At 35.8% G+C, this 10,098-nt stretch overlaps 1 protein-coding gene across 10 annotated transcripts in view; it reads right to left on the bottom strand.

The window, feature by feature from the left end:
- ROBO2 (roundabout guidance receptor 2) overlaps window positions 1–10,098 on the bottom strand; it is a 472,649-nt gene that overhangs the window by 380,700 nt on the left and 81,851 nt on the right. The window lies entirely within an intron of this gene.

Below are 10,098 nucleotides of genomic sequence, written 5' to 3'. Positions count from 1 at the left end.
AACAAAATAATCTATATCACCTGAGAAACAAACAAAAATTAGAACCAAAAGCATCAGGAGCAGAAAGCTCTGTAATATTTTGCCTGTTACTATTAACAAGCCAAATAGCAAATTCCCTCTGAGGTTAACTGTTAAAAAGTCTGAGAAATTCTTCATACCTGAAATGACTCTTTCTGATAAAGGAACACTGAATTACAGCCGCCTCATCGTTTCACTTGAATGCCTTCTACTTATCATCATAACATCAACACACTTCTAGCTGAGATGTGTACATAGCCCAACATTATATAAGATAATGTTTCTCATGGTCTCAAATAAGTTAAAAGTAGAGTTACCATGGAGAGAATAGTATATACCCTTCCTAAGAGGTTATTGTACAGATTTGTACAAGGAAAAAAAAAACAAACCAAAACACAAGATTGGTATGAATAAAATATAAATGGAAACCTTTGTGTGTTAGCACTGGCATAAAAGCAGAACAAAGATTTAAAAGAATAACCTATATTGATAGTGAAGGACATTATTCCCAGGATACTGCTCCCAGGAATAAGGTACAGGAATGTGATGTTTATGTTAAGACCAAAGATCTGTCCGAAGACCAGTTTGTTGTTGTCAGTCAAGACAAACTGGCATCCCTTGTCTTGCGTGTCACACACAAGCAATTATGATCAGACTATGTAGACATAAACGTCTTGGTTCATTTGAGTACGTAGCTTTGAAGTGTGAATGCATACCAACAACTTGCTTAAACATTTGGTAAACAAATATCACCTTCCCCTTCCATAAGATCTTGCACTGTGTTTAACTATACTATTTTTCCTACATTATTTAACTTGTACTTTACAAGTACATTTGAAGCCATGTGTGAAAGCAAATAGATACCCACAACACCCCAAATCCAATCCCTAAAGGTAAGTCATTTAGGTAATTAAGCTACAAGTAGAGAAAAAAAAATAGATTAAATGCCTATCTTGTTCCAGCTGGTTTAGGCTCCAATCAATCTCAAACTGACAACAAAATAGTGAAAAATCCTAATTCAGCCTGATACAGCATTGAAACAGTTTTCATACTCATTTCTTCAGAAGCTGTTTTATTTTTACATACTTTATCTTCTACCAGCCATGAGTTCTCTTTTTCAGTTAGGCAGTTGTGTCTGAAAACAGTCATCTTTAGGCAGGCCTGTTGACCTATATGGGTTCAAATGTGCCAACAGGGATCCTAAACGCACTGGCAGTTTTCTTTCTTTTCAATACCTTAGTTTATTACAAATTTGTTAATCCTAAATATAATGAAGTAATAGAAGATATATAGTAGAGTAGAGCTTGCTACAAAACCCTAAATTGAGACTGTGGGTGGGTGAGGTTTTACTTAGACCAAATGAAAGTTTAAACCATTTACTTGGATTTTGTATTTCAGAGTCACATCCTCAGTGGTTGAGTACCAACTTAAAAAGGTTTGCCTACAGGGAATAAAACTATATCAATGGTTAAAACCAACTTCTCTTCCCCCCTCCCACCCCAAGTCATCCTACCTTAGAGGCTTTTAAATGATCACTTTGTTAGAACCAAGGCCAAGAAATTTCTATATACTTCTATATAGAAATTATATCTCTGTATTGCATACCTTCCAAGCCTCAAACTACTGTGACACCACACCTCTCATTCAGACAAACGTGATGCGTTCAAACCCTACAGCATGATATCAGCAGTATAAAGAGAACCTCATCCTAATTCCCCAACAAGCAACTGACACTGAGAGAAACCAGAAATAATAGTAAAAACCATGAAAAGACATATATACAGTAGGCTTCAAACTATTGCTTGCAGTGAAATTCTTGTTCATGGTATGACTGTCAATGTTTCTGATTTTTACTGTTTCTCAGTACACAAGTCCATTGTATCTGACAAGCACATTACAGGCTGGTTAGCCTGAACTAGGAGTCCCACAAGAACAAGTGGAAGAGATTCAGCATCCAAAAGAAAGTTACCTGTTGCTAACCAGCAAGTTAACTATATTCCAGTAAAGTCCTCAGCCTTCCTGAAGCCACCAGAGCCACAACAAGCATCCTGTACTCCTTTTCAGAATAGTTGTGTTCTCTCTCTTTTTTTCAGTCTGCCTGTTTTTTTTTTTATTTATTTATGGAAGGTACCCTGGCAGTATCTGTTGCATTTTTTGGAGGCAGAATCCACCAAATACAAGTGCATGTAACAGTTGAAGCAGCATATGCCTTAAAGGTCTTAAAATTATAATTTTAATCTTTATCAAGGCTAACTCACTTGAAAGTGCTGTTTGGATTTTAAATATACCAAATAATAATATAAAATAATTTTTAGTGTTTGAAATAACCCTATGCTGGGGACAGAGAAATAAACTAGGTATTCCTCAACTAGATAAAATTCGGAAAGCTAGGCAAACATATCTCCTCTGTGGGCAACATCTCTTCTCCTGAAATAGGAATATATACTCTAGCAAGACAGGCAGACAATATCCTGTAGGTAACATGATAAGTACAGTAAGTGACTTTACTTAATGAAGCAATCAAACTCTTAAGAAGAGCTATTTTATACACACAGGGTTTATTCTGGTGTAATTTCGTCTAAGTATTTTATTTTATACTCTTTCTTCACTATTTAGTTTACTGAATAAGATAGGAGCATGAAGCAGCAAGATTCTTGCAGACATCTTTCCTGGGTTCCAGTCCTAAGTCATCTCCAGACACACAACAGAAAACTCTGAGTTCTCAGGCACAAGTTTATAGAAATCACCTTGGTTTCTTTCCCAGAAAGGCTGTATACCGTCCATAAAGGTGTACATTAACTGTATTCACATTATAACTAAAAAAGCAGTTAATATTTAGTGTCCATGTGACGCTGGGAAAAGTTAGTGTCTTCATCTTACAGATTGGTTACTGAAGCACAAAAAGGCTACAGAAGCCTTGCTCAAGGTCAGGGTGATAGCTGACAGAGCAGGGAACTGAAATTATGTCTGTTTGCAAACTAATATCTAGTCACACTGTGACAAGACAGACCTTCATGAAGACACTGAGAAAACCTGAAAATCTGTAGCTTTAGAGAAGGAGTTGATTTACACTCTGATCTTCTCAAAGAACGTGCCTGCACTGGATTTCAGAATAAAGAAAAACCAATAACCCATAACATGTTTGTTTGCTCGTTTTTCATTAAAATAACTGAAACAAATATTCCTCTTTTGACTAAGTCTCTCTAGAAAATAGCTTGTAACAACTCAAATCAACTTTTTAAGCATTATAAACATTTTTTTTCAAATAAACCACAAAGAAGAGGTATAAAAAAAAACCTGCAGAGCAAATGTAGACAGACACATTACTGTAATAAGCTTGTTGTGCTATTAGCCACCCTTGTTAAAATGTTAATGAGTAGCTTGCCATAGGCTTGCTGAATTGCACTTTATTTCTGAGCAGGTCAGCGTTTTACAGTCCCTACGCCTCTGACCCTGTTTTAGAGTACTTTGTTCCATAGTTGAAACTCTTTTAATGAATACTGCTTCTTTTAGGTGAAACACGATAATGGAGCACGTTGCACAAGGACATATTTAGAAATATCACAACTGGAAACAAACCTTATTTTAGACTAGGTATTAAAATTAAGGTGATGAAGATTACTTCATGCACATGCTCACATAGAAAGATACCAAAGATAACCATCCCAAATGCCCAATTAGTTTTGAGATTTCAACCATTAACCTTCTGGTAGAATTCCCTCCATAACAGTGGTTTGGAGTACATTTTATTTTGCAACCAGGTGTTATTAGAAAGATATTCCGGTGCCCCTGCTCCTACCCTCCTACATCATTTAAGAATAGTAAGTTCCAGATGCAGCCTTGAATGCTCTTGAGGTACACAGTAAGAGGTGCATCTGAATAACAAAATTATGACAATACAATTTGATTATAGTGGGGAAAAATAAGAATAATACTGAAATTCAATTACCTAGGCAGCTCTAACTGGGAGCTACTGTGACTTGGTAGCATATGCTCCTAAATCATTAAAAAAAACCCCATGTAATAAACGGAACAAAATTTTTTGAACTATTTTCTTTGCAGGTAATTTATTTTCTTAAAGGTCCATTGCCATTGTTTATTCCTGTTGTAGTGTTTCACAATGGACTGTATCCTTGATGATCCTTGAATAAATTCTGCTCACATTAGATCTGTACATCTGCTCAGTCTATGAATACACTGAAGTAGCCAAAAACATGTTTCAAAAGAGAAAAACTTCCAAAATGCAGTGTGTATACATTAATAACACACACCTCAGGGTTTTTTTTTTTTGCAATTATGCACGGGAAAAAGAAAAAAGCACTAGTATTCACGGATTCCATTCAAACAAGTCTACAGTTGTTTTTTAATTCTTCTGTAAAAAGAAAACTCAAAAAATCTTCATCGTAAATTACTTCCCATCACCCACAAGATCTTTTAAGCTACTACACAAGTGTGTATATATAAACACATATGTGAAGATTTACATATAGAAAGAGGATGTTAACTTATTTTTTTCTTCTTTTCTATATTGCAATCTTCTAAATTTTCTTTTGTTCTCAATGCAAATGGTCATTGGTTCATCTTCTCTCACCCAGGACAGTTATGTCACATCACTTGACTAATATGCATGCATTTGCCACTAAAAGACATTTTAACTGAGAGCTGTCACATCCGTCATCTCCACTCGGGCTGGTTAAAATTTTTATCTGCCTTCTTGAATTAATTTCAGCTTGCCTGAGCCCAGCAGGGGACTTTAGAGTGGTTTAGTTAAATTCTTCATTTTGAAAAAAAGCATTTAGAGGCCTTCTATTTAGATTTTTATCTTGCATCTAATTTTTGTTTCACATTACTGAAACAATGAGGTAATTATACATCCAGTGAAGGGGGGAGGAAAAAAAAAAAGGCAGACAGATGAGAGAAAAAAGGAATTATCCAATTTTGACATTTTCCTGGGAAAGCATTTTTCCCTGGCTTTCCTGCTTTTTATGTGGCTCCCTGTTATTTCACAAATTATCTATAACCACAGTTAGATGTGATTAAGCTAAAAAGAAAATATGCAGAATGTAAAGAACAAAATGAGAAAAGAGAACACTAATTGACAGTCAGAACAACAAGAGAAGGGAAGAGATAAATGAGAAATGAAAGATTCTGTCACCAAAATGTTTTATACAGATCATGTCTGTGACAAAGCTGAATGTAACCAAGCCAATAATCTATCCTTTTTAAAGAACTCCCTCAACAGTTTGCTTTTTAGGCAGCAAGCACATATATTGGTAGGTGAGGAAGTTCAAGCTGTGAAGTGGATGGGAGGGATGTTAGAGGCTGAGTGATGGTAGTAAAGGACCTAAATCTATTGAAAGATATACAAAACAGAGACCTGTGGGAATATATACCCCATGACCAATACGAGGCTTTTGATAAATACATTGTCTTATGTTGGAGGTCATCAGTGCATCTCTATATATTCCGAACATGTTAATAAATACTATAAAAGATCACAGGATAAGTAATCCACAAAGACACTGTAGCTAATCTATAATAAATACTACTACCTATACAAAAATGTTTGTAAGGTCTGTAAAATTCACAAGGTTTCCAAACACTTCATTTGTATCTTGGCTAATTTAGGATCTTAATGTTCTCGAGACAACAAGCCCACAGATGCACTGTAGCTGAACAGGCAAAATCCATCTAAAAATGAAGATGTGACTGTTTAAAGAAGCTTTCAAAATCAAGTTGAAACACAAAGTTTCAGTGTCAAAGAGAAAATGCGTTTAATATCATTTACAAAACTTGAAGGAAAACCCCAAAACATACAGAAAAATAAAAAAATAGTCAGACCCTATAGAAGACTCCAAAGGGAATGTCTTTACTGGTTAATGTCTATAAAAACATTTGAATAATACCACCACTACTAGAACACAAAAATAGATAATTACAAAAGACGCACAACCTATTTCAATTAAATTGAATATTTAATCTTCTTTTATATATATATTAAAGCAACCATTTAAAAAAAAAAAAAGAAGCTGAAGTCCTAATGAGTTGTATATACCACTGAAGAGTTGCATTTGGTCCCCAGCAAGAGTAACAAGATATATCCGTCTTTGTACCTCCTGTGTGTCTAAGCAATACTTCTTGATGGTGAGACACAGCTGAATGTTAACTATCTGTAAAACTTGACAAGTTAAGTTTATTTACAGTTTATTATATATAAAACAGAGAAAACGATTTAAATTTATGTAAATTAGGTGGGCTCAAAGTATCCTGGTTTAAAAAAAAATCTTTATCTAAATGAGATTATTTGGTTTTAAAACAGAAAAACAAAAACAGGTGGAAGAATGGGGTTTTTTTAAAACAAACCCAATCAGTATTACACTATACCTTCATGACCTGAAGTCTGATTTTGCCTTTTGAATCTAACACTGTAATATGCTTTGGAATTGTACCCCTGAAGCAGAGGAACAGATAGGACAAGGATATAGTGATTCTTCTCCAATTCTGAAGCTTATTGAACTTAAACTCTGTTCAGACTTGTGGAGACTCATGGATATCTTCATAGATAAACTATATGCAACATATCCCACAGCCTGTGCAGCACCAGTAAGGGTGCCACAGAGGACAAACACATGCCCCTCTGAGGCATATTGCATAAGTGTATAAAGGTTGTAAAGATGGCAAAAAGTTAGCTCTGGAAATTTAAACCTGCCGGGGTTTAAATGCTGCACAAACTCCCAAAGGGAATCATCCTGTTTAGTATGTAGTGGTTCCACTGGGAACGGGGTCACTATACAGATGAATTACCATTATTACTATTGTATTCAAAAAGAGTTCTATACCCATGCCTTTGAGGTAAGTTATTGTACTGCTACTCCTTACGTATACAGCCAATCTAATCAAAATAGCTATTAAGGAAAAAAAAAATCTACTGAAAGACAACTGTATTACAGTAAATGGGTTAGCATAAGGAAGAAAAAATTTTGTGCTAAATACTGATTGAAAAAAACCTAAATGTGTTTCTGCTCAAGGAAGAGAGGCAAATAAAAAAAACCTAAATAAGAGACCTTAAAACTTACTAGTCTAACCATCTGGCAACTTTACAGCTATTATTATAAATTCTTATTTAAATGGCAGTAAAATCTGTTGCCGACATGAAATTAGTCATGCAAGGGCCTGCAGATATACTACCTTCTGCCCAGTCACTGAAACTGTATGAGCACTGAAACTGTTTGCAAAGGTCGAAAGTGTTCATTTGTTCAGAATGTGTGGGGTACAGAAAGACAACTGCTCTACGACTCTGTTGGGCAACACAAGTAAAAGGTGAAGTCTTCCCGGAATTCATTACACATATTCACTTGCAAATGCCACTCTGCTTACTACAGGATTGACGACATTTTTTCTACCATAGCTGAATGTGCAAAAGAGACCACAGGAATGCATCCTGTTCTTTCTTTTTACTTCCCCTTTTGTCAGATAACCCCTGTATGGGACAAAAGACTAGAGGTGAAACACACTGGAAGAAGCTTATTAGAAGCACTGGCTCAATTCTCACCAGAAAAAAAAAAAGCACAGGAACTTCTCTGATGCAATACTGAATTATATGAAGTAAATCCACCATAATATGCTGAAGTACTTACTGAAATTACATTACATTGCATGAAAAATTTACCTTATGAAAAGGTTTTACAGGAATACTTGAAGTAACAATATGAATTTATTAACAGGAGTTCATTTTAGAAAACACATTTAAGGCCCTTCTCCATATAAAAGAAGCGAACATTCCTATTTCATAGAAACATAAAACTTTGTCATCTTAAATTTGTGAATGGTTCTCACCAAGATATAAAGGAAGTACTTAAAAAAAAAAAAAGAAGGGAAGAGAAAGGAGTGATCAGTATAATGCCTGCAATTAGATATATATTTGGTAGAAAATTCCATTGGCAAGGCAAACAAGATTTATAGTTGCTCTAAGTTTAAGGAATTTGACAACTTTCAATTTCACCTATTCTTCTGTAGTTTTATGTATCCATGGGTCCTTTGAGTAACAGCAATATTGCAAAGTATCCTTAGATCCCAAAACCCACTTTCAAAGGCAACAATTACATAGGGCCTATGTTCTCAAAGGTATTTGGATGTCTATCTCCCTCTGAGGAACTACAAATAAAAGACTTAAGCTTTACAAACTTAAGTCCAGCTGGCATGCATAGGAAATGCATGATCTGTGAAAAAAAATTATTCAGGAATTTTCTAAATTAGGGCAAAGATTACTTGACATATCCACTGTACAAGGCTATACATTAGCTAATATAGCTAATATGTAGCTGTTGAAGAGCCTTATTCCACCGCACTTATTTAACTCTAGAATGGAGATTATGTTCCTATCACTTGCAGAGAATCACTGCCACCTTGATAAAGCTATACCATGAGTAACATTAGCCAAATTAAACCTGATCTATATAGTATTTGAGGCAAAGCATGATTTTTAAAGCACAACCCAAAGCAAGAAGGAAAGAAATGCATGGAAGAAGCACCAAAGAGGTTGGAGAAGGTATTTGATTTCTGTGCTTAGCAGAGCAGTTTTATTCTCTCTGGGCAGGTATGAATGTGAAAACAAGAACACGGCTCTGCACTCTTTTAGCGAGTTGAACTGGAGCAACCTTTTCCTGTATTTTTCTCAAAACACTGAAAAGACCAGAGATATACAGTAGCATGTGGAATCTGTTTTCTTGTGCTTGTGCTCACACATATACAGGAGATTCTGTATGAGAAATATCTAACAAAAAAAACCCAAAAAACCAAAACCCACATTTGGTGAACAAGGTTAAATGTGACTCCTGCTCATAGCAGTGAAAATTCAAGAGGACCTTCCTCTGTAACAATTGGAAACACATGCCAGCAGACTGGATAGATTAGATTTGTTAGCAGGTTAACAGGCTAGATTCTGTCATCCATACTCACACCGAATAGCACTTTTATCAGCTCTTACAATAAAGTAAGATTCTGTTCAAAAGAAGTACAGATTCTCCCATCACCCACAAATTACACTCTTTTTTCATCAGAGATCAAAGCTGAGAATTAAAGTAAGTAGAAAAATCAAATGTCTTTCCTCAGAGACTTTATTTATCGATGTGGCATGATCAACCGTCCACATCTATTAAAATTACCAATTTTATAGTACACTGGTGGACTCTGCCAATGCTTCTTTTAGCTCCACAGCATCATTGTTCTTTGGCTTCTCCAAGCAGCCTAATGAAAAGCGCCTGACGGTGACTTCCCTCCCTCACTCCCTCCCCCTTCGCCTTTCTTCTCCGTTAGTTATTTGGATTCAAACATGCACAGCTCATGCATAAGCAAACAGGTGCAAGGGACAGGGTCTGCCAAACCCCAAGCAAGCACGAGGTACACATGTAGCTTGCTGATTGTGGCATGCTACTGATAGAAGGCGACAAGGCCAGACAATAGGTAGGGTCAGTAGGTGGCTCTTTGATTTTCCTGGCTCTCTGCAGAACAGCAGCATGGGAGTTTGCCTATGGGGGACAAATGCTGTCTTTGGAACATTAAAGCGCTGGAGCTAGAAAACTAACAAGCATCTGGAACACGGACTCTTTTTCTTATCAGGAAAACTGCTAATGCAAATCATCCACAAAAGACTTGTTGCCTGCTTGTGAAGAGATGATTAACCATGGAAACTTTGTAATAAAACAAATAGCTCTGTGTCTGTTCCAGTAACAATACAAATGGACTCTGTCAGAAAGATTTCACCTACAGTCTCACCTTACCACTACATGCTGTTACTCCTTTTTAAAACCTTTTTTTTTTTTTTTTCTTTTTCTCATCCTGTAAGGCTTGGAGTTAAGATATTGCAAAACACTTCAGCTAACACTCAAGGTTCTGCTGTCTCAGAAATCTTGATTATGTTTAGATGCTGGTCAGTGAGCCAGTGCCTCCATCAGTGAGCATTATCTCCATCTCAAAGTACATGCCCACTTTCAGAGTTATGTAGTAAAATGGCAATTTCATTCAGATAAAAAAAACCAAACAACAAAAAACTAACCAACAAAATGATTGGTATGATAAGAT

This window comes from Phalacrocorax aristotelis, chromosome 1 (assembly GCF_949628215.1).
Source record: "Phalacrocorax aristotelis chromosome 1, bGulAri2.1, whole genome shotgun sequence".
Lineage (NCBI taxonomy): Eukaryota > Metazoa > Chordata > Aves > Suliformes > Phalacrocoracidae > Phalacrocorax > Phalacrocorax aristotelis.
The sequence above is the reverse complement of the archived record's forward strand: the minus strand, read 5'-3'. Positions and strand labels throughout refer to the sequence as shown.